The sequence below is a fragment of the Symphalangus syndactylus genome, chromosome 12, assembly GCF_028878055.3.
Source record: "Symphalangus syndactylus isolate Jambi chromosome 12, NHGRI_mSymSyn1-v2.1_pri, whole genome shotgun sequence".
NCBI classification, from domain to species: domain Eukaryota; kingdom Metazoa; phylum Chordata; class Mammalia; order Primates; family Hylobatidae; genus Symphalangus; species Symphalangus syndactylus.
Window position 1 is genome coordinate 141355450 of NC_072441.2, and position 13456 is coordinate 141368905.

The following is a 13456-nucleotide window of genomic DNA, read 5'->3' on the forward strand; positions in this document are numbered from 1 at the left end:
ACTCCATCTCAAAAAAAAGGGCGTGATGGTGCACGCCTGTAATCCCAGCTACTCCAGAGGCTGAGCCAGGAGAACTGCTTGAATCTGGGAGGCGGAGGTTGCAGTGAGTCAAAATCATGCTACTGCACTCTAGCCTGGCGACAGAGCGAGACTCCGTCTAAAAAAAAAAAAAAAAAAAAAAAAAAAAAGAAAAGAAATCATTCAAATGAGCATTTAAGGTAAAATTTGGGGAAGGGTCTAGCAGTATAGGCAGAAGAAGGAGAGAAAAGTCAGTGGGTATAGTTGCCAGATAAAATACAGAATGCCCAATGCAAGGTGAACTTCAGGTAAACAATAAATAATTATTTAATGTAAATATGTCCAATGCCATATTTGGGACATACTAAAAAAGTATTCATTGGTTTTCGGAAATCCTCCTTTATAACAGGGACCTGTGTTTTGATGTTTGAAATCCAGCAGCACTGTCCAGAGATATCTTCCAGGTTATTTTCCAGTAGCTTTAAGTGGGGAAGTGGAGTGTTTCTCTCATTTTCCCCCCCTCTTTTTCTGTTGAGACAGGGTCTTGCTCTGTCCCCCAGGCTGAAGTGCAGTGGCAAGATCTTGGCTCACTGCAGCCTCGACCTCCTGGGTTCAAGTGATCCTCCCACCTCAGCCTCCTAAGTAGTTGGGACTACAGGTGCATGCCACGATGCCAGGCTAATTTCCTAATTTTTCTGCAGAGACAGGGACTAGTTATGTTGGCCAGGCTGGTCTCGAACTCCTGGGCTCAAGTGATGCTCTCGCTCAACCTCCCAAAGTGCTGGGATTACAGGTGTGAGCCACTGCGCTCAGCCCCCAGTTCTCACTGTTTCTTTCCAGGCACTTTTTACTGCCACGGCTTCTTAACTGGCTCCCTGTCTCCAATCTTGCCCACCTGCCGCCATACCCTGGCTGGCTGGTGCTTCACCTGCAGTCATGTTACCTCCTGACTGAAAACCCTTCTGTAGTTTTCCATGCCACAGGAGGAAGAACAAGCATCCCAGCCTATCAGGATACAAGGCCCTCAGTGCCTGATTCCTGCCCGGCTTCTGGGACATTTGACAACATCCCTGCCTGCCTCACACTGCACCAGAAAAATGCTTCTTCCCTGTTAGTCTCCCCAGCTCCTGCGATAATTCTGGCTCCCACGTCTTGCGTTTCTCTCCATCAGCTATGTATTGCGCACAGACAGCACCTACTGCATGCCAGGCACCGGCCTAGGAAAGACACAGTGGAGAATACGACAAATGTTCCTGCTGTTGTGACACATATTTTGGCAGAGGCGCGTTTAATAGATAAACAGTTACAATGAGGTGTTTGTTGTGCTAGGGTAGGTAAAGAACATTGAGGTCAAAGAAGGCCTCCTGGAAAACATGATATTTAAGATTTGAACAGTCATCAGCCAACTAAAGTGGGACAGCAGCAGAGAGCGTTCCAGGCAGAGGGAACAGCTTGTGCAACGGTCCTGAGGCTTGGAGAGGAAGTGCACGTCCAGGATGGTGGGAATACAGAGAAGAAAGGAAGAGAGCAACAGGGTGAGGAGGCTCCAGGAAGCCGCCAGACAGAATGTGCCTTTTATTCCGAGAGCAATGAGAAGGCCTGGGAGGAATTTCAGTAGGGGAGTGTCCTGAACAGGCTTGTGGCTGCTGTGCAGAGACTAGATTGAAGACCTTGTTTCTCTTTTCAGGATGGCAAAAATGACAGCAGCCTGGGTTAGGGTGAGGGCACTGGGGATGGAGTCACAGATATGTCAGAGGTGTCAGTTTTGGACTTGTTGAGTTGGTGACGCTAGCAAGACATCCAGTCGATATGCTGTCAACCTCAGGAAATTCGAAGTCTGGACCTGAGAGATTTTTTTTTTTTTTTGAGACAGAGTTTCGCTCTTGTCGCCCAAGCTGGAGTGCAATGGCGTGATCTCGGCTCACTGCAACCTCTACCTCCTGGGTTCAAGGATTCTCCTGCTTCAGCCTCCAAAGTATCTGGGATTACAGGCATGCGCCATCACACCTGGCTAATTTTTTGTATTTTTAGTAGAGACAGGATTTCACCATGTGGGCCAGGCTGGTCTCAAACTCCCAGCCTCAGGTGATCCACACCCCCCACCTCAGCCTCCCAAAGTGCTGGGATTACAGGTGTGAGCCACCATGCCTGTCCTGGACTGGATAGATTCTTATTTGAAAGCCTAAGATGACATCAGCTTAAAGATGACATCAGCTTAAAGATGACAACGAGGCCGGGCACGGTGGCTCATGCCTGTAATCCCAGCACTTTGGGAGGCCAAGGCAGGTGGGTCAGGAGTTCGAGACCAGCCTGGCCAACATGGTGAAACCAGTCTCTACTAAAAATACAAAAATTAGCTAGGTGTGGTAGCGCATGCCTGTAATCCCAGCTACCTGGGAGGCTGAGACAGGAGAATTGCTTGAACCCCGGAGGAGGCGGTTGCAGTGAGCCAAGACCATGCCATTGCACTCCAGCCTGGGTAAGAAGAGTGAAACTCCATCTCAAAAAAAAAAAAAAAAAGACGATGAATGCTATTTACCACTTATTGAGAACTTACTGTTGGATCTTTATATATATTGACTTATTGATTCCCCGCAACAACCCTATGAGGTATGTGCCTTTACTGTTGCCATTTGCCAGATGAGGGAACAAAAGGTTGTGTGGAGGTCGGGTGCAGTGGCTAATGCCTGTAACCCCAGGCAGTGCCTTGGACAACAAGACCAAAAAACAGTTGTGTACAGTAATCAAAGTTACACAATTGCTAAGTGCCAGAGCCAAGGTTCCAACTCCAGTAGTCCAGCTCCGGATCTATGCTCTTAACCACACCATATAGCCTCTCACCAAGGCAGTAATTTAAGTCCTCAGAATTGATGTGATTAATTTCAGAATTGTGGCTCAAGCCTGTAATCCTAGCACTTTGGGAGGCCGAGGTGGGCGGATCATGAGGTCAGGAGTTCGAGACCATCCTGGCCAACATAGTGAAACCCTGTCTCTACTAAAAATACAAAAAAAATTAGCAGGGCGTGGTGGCAGGCGCCTGTAGTCCCAGCTACTTGGGAGGCTGAGGCAGGAGAATGGTGTGAACCCGGGAGGCGGAGCTTGCAGTGAGCCGAGATGGTGCCACTGCACTCCAGCCTGGGGGACAGAGCCAGACTCTGACTCAAAAAAAAAAAAAAAAAAAAAAAAAGAATTGTGAGTAAGAAGGGCAAATGACCAACCCTGAGGAATACCAGCATCTAGCCGCATGCGGTGGCTCGCACCTGTAATCCCAACACTTTGGGTGGCCGAGGCAGGTGGATCACTTGAGGTCAGGAGTTTGTAACCAGCCTGGCCAACACGGTGGAAACCCAGTCTCTACTAAAAATACAAAAATTAGCCGGGAGTGGCGGCACACACCAGTAGTCCCAGCTACTCAGGAGGCTGGGGCAGGAGAAACGCTTGAACCCTGGAGACAGAGGTTGCAGTGAGCCGAGATCATGCCACTGCACTCCAGTCTGGGCAACAGAGTGAGACTCCACCTCAAAAAAAAAAAAAAAAACTGGGGGGAAAAACTGAATAAAAGATAACAATACAACAATTAAAACAATACAAATTTTAAAAATAATACACTATTTACATGGCATTTACATTGTATTAGGTATTATAAGTAATCTAGAGATGACAAAGTATACAGGAGGAGGTACATAGATTATATGCAAATATGAAGCAATTCTTTTTTTTTTTTTTTTTTTTGAGACAGAGTCTCGCTCTGTCACCCAGGCTGAAGGGCAGTGGTGCGATCTCGGCTCACTGCAATCTCCACCTCCCCAGTTCAAGACATTCTCCTGCCTCAGCCTCCTGCATAGCTGGGATTACAGGCGCATGCCACCACGCCCAGCTAATTTTTGTATTTTTAGTAGAGACAGGGTTTCACCATGTTGGTCAGGCTGGTCTCGAACTCCTGACCTCAGGTGATCCGCCTGCCTCGGCCTCCCAAAGTGCTGGGATTACAGGCGTGAGCCACTGCACCTGGCATATTAATAAATTTTCTATCAGAGACTTGAGCATCCAAGGATTTTGATATCCCTAGGGTCCTGGGACCAATCCCCTGAGAATACAGTGGGACAACAGTAATAAATCTGTGCTAATTTTTTTTTTTTTTTTTTTTTGAGACAGAGTCTCACTCTGTGTCCCAGGCTGGAGTGCACTGGCGCTATCTCAGCTCACTGCAACCTCTGCCTCCCAGGTCCAAGAGATTCTCCTGCCTCAGCCTCCCGAGTAGCTGGGATTACAGGCCTGCGCCACCATGCCTGGCTAACTTTTTGTTTTTTTAGTAGAGACAGGGTTTTGCCATGTTGGCCAGGCTGTCTTGAACTCCTGGCCTCCAGAAATCAGCCTGCTTGGGCCTCCCAAAGTGCTGGGATTACAGGCATCAGCCACTGCGCCTGGCCAATCTGTGCTAATGTGAAGCTTACATATATAGTATTAAAGCTCAGCTGTTGCTAGGTGTGGTGGTTCACGCCAGTAATCCCAGCACTTTGGGAGGTCTAGGTGGGCAGATCACCTGAGGTCAGGAGTTCGAGACCAGCCTGACCAACATGGCAAAACCCTGTCTCTACTAAAAATACAAAAATTAGCCGGGTATGATGGTGGGCACCTGTAATCCTAACTATTCGGGAGACTGAGGTAGGAGAATCACGTGAACAGGGGAGGCGGAGGTTGCAGTGAGCTGAGATCACGCCATTGCACTCCAGCCTGGGTGACATCATGAAAGTCCGTCTCAAAAAAAAAAAAAAAAAAAACTAGGCTGGGTGCAGTGTCTCACGCTTGTAATCCTAGCACTTTGGGAGGCCGAGGTAGGCAGATCACTTGAGTCCAGGAGTTCGAGACCAGCCTGGGCAACAGGGTGAAACCCCATCTCTACAAAAATATACAAATATTAGCCGGGTATGGTGGCATATGCCTGTAGGCCCAGCTACTTCGGGGGCTAAGATGGCAGATCATTTGAACCTGGGAAGTTCAGGCCGCCACGTCTGGGAGGTCTACCACAGAGGCCAGACGCAGTGTGGGGGCTGGACGTGGTGGCTCATGCCTGTAGTCCCAGCACTCTGGGAGGCCCATCACTTGAGGGTTGATCACTTGAGGCTAGGAGTTTGAGACCAGCTTGGCCAACATGACGAAACATATGAAAAATACAACAAACCAACCAACCAACCAACCCAGCAACAACAAAACAGGTCTACCCTGGAGTCATACTCTAATTTTTTCTATTTTCCTCCCTTTCTGATCCTTTATCTCACTTTCTTTTTCTTCCTCTTCCTTCTCCTTCTTCTTTGTCAAAGACATAGAGGATTGAGTTATTATCATTGATCCATACAAAGTCCCTCTCTCATTTATTTTCTTTCATTCCCACCCCCCATTTCTATTCCCAGTCTTCCCATGTGCAAAAAAAAAAAAAAAAAAAAAAAATTATCCTTTATATTCCAAAAGCACTGTGTGCTTAATTCTGTCACTGACCTCACACTGTATTCTATTTTTTTTTTTTTTTTGAGACGGAGTTTCGCTCTTGTTGCCCAGGCTGGAGTGCAATGGCGCGATCTCAGTTCACCGTAACCTTCGCCTCCCAGGTTCAAGCAATTCTCCTGCCTCAGCCTCCCGAGTAGCTGGGATTACAGGCATGCACCACCACACCCGGCTAATTTTTTTGTATTTTTAGTAGAGACGGGGTTTCTCCATGTTGAGGCTAGTCTCAAACTCCTGACCTCAGGTGATCCGCCCACCTCGGCCTCCCAAAGTGCTGGGACTACAGGCGTCAGCCACCGCGCTGGCCTTGTATTCTATTTTTATGTATTCTTCCACTTCTAGGCTGAATGCACCGAAGGCAAAGACCATGTCCTTACCAGCCAAGTGCGGTGGCTCACACCTGTAATCCTAGCACTTTGGGAGGCGGAGGCAGGAGGATCATTTAAGGCCAGGAGTTCAAGACCAACGTGGACAACAAGTGAGATCTGTTTCCACAAAAAAATTAAAAATTAGCCAGGCATGGTGGTGGGCACCTGTGGTCCCAGCTACTTAGGAAGCTGAGGTGGGAGAACCACTTAAGCCCGAGGGGTCCAGGCTGCAGTAAGCCATGATCACGCCATTGCACTCCATGCCCTGTTGGTCAATTAGAGCTCAGTGTTCTGGCCACATTGGGACATGTCTAATACGGCTGTCCGAAAGTGGAGTGGTTTGGGGAAGGGACTGGCAGTACACAGGAGGCGGTGTTGAGCTACCTCAGGATATCATGGCCCCTCGTGGTGGGAAGGGGACCTTGCAACTAAGACTCTTATTCTGTGTGTTAGTTCAAGGAATACCTTACCCATATCACTAGCCCTAATTTGCAGATGAGGAAATTGAAGCTCACAGAGGTCAGGAGGGTTGTCCAGTTATAGAGTGAGTCACTGGCCACGCCACACATTTCCTGCAGCCAGGACATCAGCCACAGGCCTGTGGTCTGGTCCATGGTGGGCCCGGCAGTTCCAACCTCAACTGCCTTGCCAGTGTGCTCATGTAACCACAAGGGGGAGCGAGATCGCCATTCATTGGGAAGCAGGGCACAGGCTTCGCGTTGGACTGAATGTTCCCTTGAGAGGGCACACGGACACACACAGTGGAGCTGGGGAGTCCTGTTAAAGAAGGATTGTGTGTGTGTTGAGGGGCGGGGGTGTTGTAACAGAGCTGGGGTTCAGGAGCGTTGGCGACTGGGATGAAGAGAGGAGGAGGGAAGGGCATTTTGCTGTCTTCCTCTGGCCCTGCCTAGTCTGGCCCTACTGGGGAAAGGGCAGAGCTGGGGAAAGGGAGGGATCTCCAGAGGGGATGGCTTCTGCCTCCACCTCCGCTCTCTTCAGGCTCAGTCAGGGCCTGGAACAAACCGGACATTCCTCAATCTCCAGCTGGAAACCAGGAAATCAGACCTGGAGGCTACCTCCCTGCAGCCTGGGCCAGTTCTTCCAAAGCCCTCCCTGCCCCCCAGGGCCCTGCTGCCTCAGAGGAGCCACACTCCAGGCCCCTAAAGGCTGAGTCTGTCCTAGAACTTCTGTGTTCTTCCCTCCTTCCCTCCTGGCTCCTCTTTCCTGGGCTATGGGATCAGACCCTTCCTGTGAGCACCACATTTGCATAAGAAATTGCTGTCCTGGCTCGAACCTGTAATCCCAACACTTTGGGAGGCTGAGGCAGGAGGATCACTTGAGTCCAGGAGTTCAAGACCAGTGTGAGTAATATAGTGAGATCCTGTCTCTACAGGAAAAAATTAAAAATAATTAACCAGGCATGGTGGTGTGTGTCTGTATTCCCAGCTACTCAGGAGGCTGAGACAGGAGGACCCTTGAGCCCAGAAGGTTGGGGCTGCAGTGAGCCATGATGGTGCCACTGCGCTCCAACTTGGGTGACAGAGTGAGACCCTGTCTCAAAGAGAAAAAAAAAAAAAGAAGAGGCCTGGTGCGGTGGCTCATGCCTTTAATTAATCCTAGCATTTTGGGAGGCTGAGGCGGGAGGATTACTTGAGGCTAGGAGTTCAAGACCAGTCTGGGCAAGATGGCGAAACCCTGTTTCTACCAAAAATACAAAAATTAGCCAGGCATGGTGGCATGTGCCTGTAGTCCCAGCTACTTGGGAGGCTGGGGTGGGGGGATGGTTTGAGCCGGGGAGATGGAGGTTGCAGTAAGCCAAGATCTCATCACTGCACTCCAGCCTGGGAAACAGAGCAAGACTCCATCCTTCCCACCTCCCAAAAAAAGAAGAAAGAAAAAAAAAGGAAATCGCTATCTACAGAGTGCCAAGTCAAGTCAAACTCATGGCCTGTCCCCATCTCTCACCAGGATTGGTGCTCCTGTCTGGACTTCTCACTACCACTCTTCCCCTCTTTCCTCAGTCCCTTCTCCAGGTGGTAGTCCTGATCATCTTTTCTCAAATTGTTAATCTATGTTGCCCATCTGCTGAAACCTTTCAGGCACTTTCCCAGCACTCTTGTAATAAACTCTTACTTAGCATGGCGCATGGGTCCTTCATGGTCTGGTCCTTCCCACCTCTCTGACACCATACTCCCTCTCAGTCTCTAGGTTCCGGCGACACTGCCCATGCTCATCATGGGGACTTCACATGTGCTGTTTCCTTTGCCTGGAATCTCACGCCTCTTTAAAAAAAATTTTTTTTGAGACAGAGTCTCACTCTGTTACCCAGGCTGGGTGCTATGGCGCGATCTAGGCTCACTGCAACCTCCACTTCTGGAGTTCAAGCAATTCTCCTGCCTCAGCCTCCCAAGTAGCTGGGATTACAGTCTCACGCCACCACGCCCAGCTAATTTTTATTTATTTTATTTTATTTTATTTTATTTTTGTGAGACGGAGTCTTGCTGTCACCCAGGCTGGAGTGCTGTGGCGTGATTTCGGCTCACTGCAAGCTCCGCCTCCCGGGTTCACGCCATTCTCCTGCCTCAGCCTCCTGAGTGGCTGGGACTACAGATGTCCACCACCACGCCTGGCTAATTTAAAAAAATTTTTTTTGTAATTTTAGTAGAGACAGAGTTTCACTGTGTTAGCTAGGATGGTCTCGATCTCCTGACCTCAGGTGATCTGCCTGCTTCGGCCTCCCAAAGTGTTGGGATTACAGGTGTGAGCCACCGCGCCCAGCCTAATTTTGTATTTTTAGTAGAGACAGGGTTTCACTGTGTTAGCTAGGATGGTCTCGATCTCCTGACCTCAGGTGATCTGCCTGCTTCGGCCTCCCAAAGTGTTGGGATTACAGGTGTGAGCCACCGCGCCCAGCCTAATTTTGTATTTTTAGTAGAGACAGGGTTTCACCGTGTTAGCTAGGGTGGTCTCGATCTCCTGACCTCATGATCTGCCTGCCTCGGCCTTCCAAAGTGCTGGGATTACAGGCGTGAGCCACTGTGTCCAGCTTATTCACTGTCTTTTAAAATTTTAGTTTGGTTTGGGTTTTTTTGTTGTTTGAGACAGGGTCTCACTCTGTTGCCCAGGCTGGAGTGCAGTGGCACAATCACGGCTCACTGCAGCCTCAACCACCTGGGCTGAAGTAATCCTCCCGCTCGGCCTCTTGAGTATGTGGGACTACAGGTGTGCACCACCACATCTGACTATTTTTTTTGGTATTTTTTATAGAGACAGGGTTTCACCATGTTGCTCAGGTTGGTCTCAGGCTCTTGGACTCAAGAGATCCTCCCTCTTTGGCCTCCTAAAGTGCCGGGATTGTAGGAGTGAGCCACTGTTTGCCATAATTGTAGTTATAATTGTACATGTGTTTGTAATATTATTTAATTAATTACTAATAAAGTTCTATGAGGTAAGAACCATGTCAGTTTTTGCTCATCTAAAAATCTCCAGCACTTCTGAGCCTGGTACATAATAGATGCTCAATAGATATTTGTTGTTTTTGTTTTTTGTTTTTTTTGAGACAGGGTCTCACTCTGTCACCCAGGATGGAGTGCAGTGGCATGATCTCGGCTCACTGCAACCTCAGCCTCCTGGGCTCAAGCGATCCTTCCATCTCAGCCTCCCGAGTAGCAGAGACTACAGGCATGCACCACCACACTGGACCAATTTTTGCATATATATATATATATATATATATACACACACGTGTATATATATGTGTGTATATATATATACGTGTATATATGTGTATATATATACGTATACGTATATATGTGTATATATATACGTATACGTATATATGTGTGTATATATATACATATACGTATATATGTGTATATATATGTATACGTATATATGTGTATATATATGTATACGTATATATATATATAATTTTTTTTTTTTTGAGATGGAGTCTCTCTCTGTCGCCCAGGCTGGAGTGCAGTGGCATGGTCTCGGCTCACTGCACTCCGCCTCCCGAGTTCACGCCATTCTCTTGCCTCAGCCTCCTGAGTAACTGGGACTACAGGCGCCCACCACCACGCCCGGTTAATTTTTGTATTTTTAGTAGAGATGGGGTTTCACCATGTTAGCCAGGATGGTCTCGATCTCCTGACCTTGTGATCCACCCCCCTCGGCCTCCCAAAGTGCTGGGATTACAGGCGTGAGGCACCGCACCCGGCTTATTATTATTTTTTTTTTTTGAGACGGAGTCTCGCTCTAGCGCCCAGGCTGGAGTGCAGTGGCACGATCTTGGCTCACTGCAAGCTCCACCTCCTGGGTTCACGCCATTCTCCTGCCTCAGCCTCCCGAGTACCTGGGACTACAGGTGCCCGCCACTACGCCTGGTGAATTTTTTGTATTTTTAGTAGAGACAGGGTTTCACCATGTTAGCCAGGATGGTCTCAATCTCCTGACCTCGTGATCCGCCCACTTCAGCCTCCCAAAGGCGTGAGCCACCATGCCCAGCCCCGCATATGTACATTTTTTTATTGAGGCAGGCTTCCACCTGGTTGCCCGGGCTGGTCTCAAACTCCTGAGCTCTCAGGCAGTCCACTCGTCTCTGCCTCCCAAAGTGCTGGAATTACAGGTGTGAGCTACTGTGACCAGCAAGATGCTCAATAAATGTTCTTTGAATGAATAAGTGCATTTATGTTACACACTCCTCTCCATCTCTATCTCCCGAGCATGAGCCTCTATCATCTCTTATCTGCACCTCAGCAAACACTTCTTGGTTTGTCTTCCAGTTTATAATCAAGTTTCTGTCAATCAATTTCCCACCAAAAAGCCAGAGTGGTCTAATAAAATAGCCTATCTGGCTGGGTGCGGTGGCTCACACCTGTAATCCCAGCACTTTGGGAGGCCGAGGCAGGTGGATCCCCTGAGGTCAGGAGTCTGAGACCAGCCTGACCAACATGGTGAAACCCCATCTCTAGTAAAAATACAAAAATTAGCCGGAGGTGGTGGTGTGCGACTGTAGTCCCAACTACTCGGGAGGCTGAGGCAGGAGAATTGCTGGAACCCAGGAGGCAGAGGTTGTAGTGAGCAGAGATCACGTCACTACACTCCAGCCTGGGTCACAGAGCAAAATTCCGTCTCAAAAGAAAAAAAAACAACTGCCTGTCTGATCATGCCACTTTTCCAACCCCTGTCGAATAGCCTTCAGTGGCTTCCCATGGCCCTTGGAATAAAACAAGCTCCTGACCGCAGCCTTACAAGGTCTTGCGTGGTCTGGCTCACCTCATGCCAAGCTCCACCTCCTCAACTGACATTTCTTAATTCAACAAATATTGAGTGCCTGTTCCACCAGGCTGTGGGGTGAGCAAAAATAGACTCCTTCAGCTCTGCTTAGTCCTCTAGATACTTGAACATACCTCCTTCCCATCCACAGCCTGTGCATGTGGTTTCCCTTGTTCTGGAATCCAGTCCTCTCCCTCTCCTTCTTTCTCTACCTTCCTGACTTTGCCCGGTCAACACCTACTCACCCATCAGATCTGATTACACACCATTCATTCAGGGATAGCTTATCCGACCTGAAGCTAGCTTAGGTCCCCCGTCTACACTCTTAACTGCTCCCTATATTTGACTTCACAGCACTCACCACATTTTCTATTTTTCACATTTGATCCTGTGGTGATTTGATGATTTGGTTTATACCCATCTTCCCCACCAGGAAGCGCCAGGAGCTTCTATGTCTGGTTTTTGCTTACCATCGTTTCCCTCCGGTGCTCAGCTGGTGCTTCACAGGCAATTTACTGATTGACTAAATGAATGAGTAAACGATTCCCCCATAAGAGTATTCAGAGTTCTGCCCTTCAGGGAAATGTTGGCACCTCTGCCTCGCTGTGCATAGGAGCTGGTGGGTGATGGCTGAGGAGGGGAGGCCGGGAGGGGCATACATAGGAGCTCTCACCAAGCAGAGCTGAATGAGTGTGTTAGTCCCTTCCTGCCCCTTCTTGTCCCTAGAGCGCCGTGACTTAGCCCTGCCCACCTCTCCCACCCCATCTAGCTCCTCTCCTCTTTGATGCTCCAGCAAGAGGAGCTCCTGTTCCTTTGTCCCTGGAATTCCCAGCCTCCCGCATACTGACCCCTCCACCTGCAACTTGCCTCCTTTCACAAGGCTGGCTCCTCCCTTCTTCAGGTCCAGTTTAAATGCTGCTTTTTTTTTTTTTTTTTGAGACAGGGTCTCGCTCTGTTGCCCAGGCTGGAGTGCAGTGGCGCGATCTTGGCTCACTGCAACCTCCGCCTCCCAGGTTCATGCCATTCTCCTGCCTCAGCCTCCCGAGTACCTGGGACTACAGGTGCCTGCCACCATGCCCGGTGAATTTTTTGTATTTTTAGTAGGGATGGGGTTTCACCGTGTTAGCCAGGATGGTCTCGATCTCCTGACCTCGTGATCCGCCCACCTCGGCCTCCCAAAGTGCTGGGGTTACAGGCGTGAGCCACCACGCCTGTCCTGTTTTTGTTTTTTGAGATAGGGTCTCACTCTGTTGCCCAGGCTGGAGTACAGTGGCACAATCAGGGCTCACTGCAGCCTTGACTTCCCAGGCTCAGATGATTCTCCCACTTCAGCCTCCTGAGTAGCTGGGATTACAGGCATGTGCCACCACGCCTGGCTAATTTTTGTACTTTTGTTAGAGATGGGGTTTCACCATGTTGCCTAGGCTGGTCTTGGAACCCTTGGGCTGAAGCAATCCACTGGCCTTGGCCTCCCAAAGTGTTGGCATTACAGGCATGAGTGCAGTGTTTTTTATACCTAATCTCACGTGACACACCATCACTTCTGCCGTATTCTATTGGCCACTCAACCCAACCCTGATACAACATAGGAAGGAACTACACAAGGGTGTGAATACTAGGAGGTAGGGAACATCATCGAGAGGTCATCACAGAGGCTGACGACCACATTGTCAAAAATGAGGACGCCAGTGGCTCCCGCCTGTAATCCCAGCACTTTGGGAGGGCGAGGCAGGCGGACCACGAGGTCAGGAGATAGAGAGCATCCTGGCTAACACGGTGAAACCCCGTCTCTACTGAAAATACAAAAATTAGCCAGGCGTGGTGGCTGGCGTCTGTAGTTCCAGCTACTCGGGAGGCTGAGGCAGGGGAATCGCTTGAACCTGGGAGGCAGAGGTTGCAGTGAGCCGAGATCGTGCCACTGCACTCCAACCTGGGCGACAGCGCCAGACTCTGTTTCAAAAAAAAAAAAAAAAAAAAAAATGAGGACACCTTCTCTGAAGCCCCCAGGAGGCTTCCCTTCATGTCTGCTCACTGAAACTGTGTCACATGTCCATGCCTACACCAGTCAATCAGGAGGTGTTTGGGACCATTATTTTTGGTCCCAGTCACAATCATGATTCACCCCTGGGGCTAAGATCCACCTCCGCTGAAGCACAGGGTGCCATCTAAAAGAAAGATGGCTACCTGAAGAGAGATTCTGTTTGGAATGAGGAAGGGGCAGTGGGAATAGATGTTGAGTGGGCAGCCCACAGTGTCCACAACACTCAACCACCTAGACTACAAACTGCACA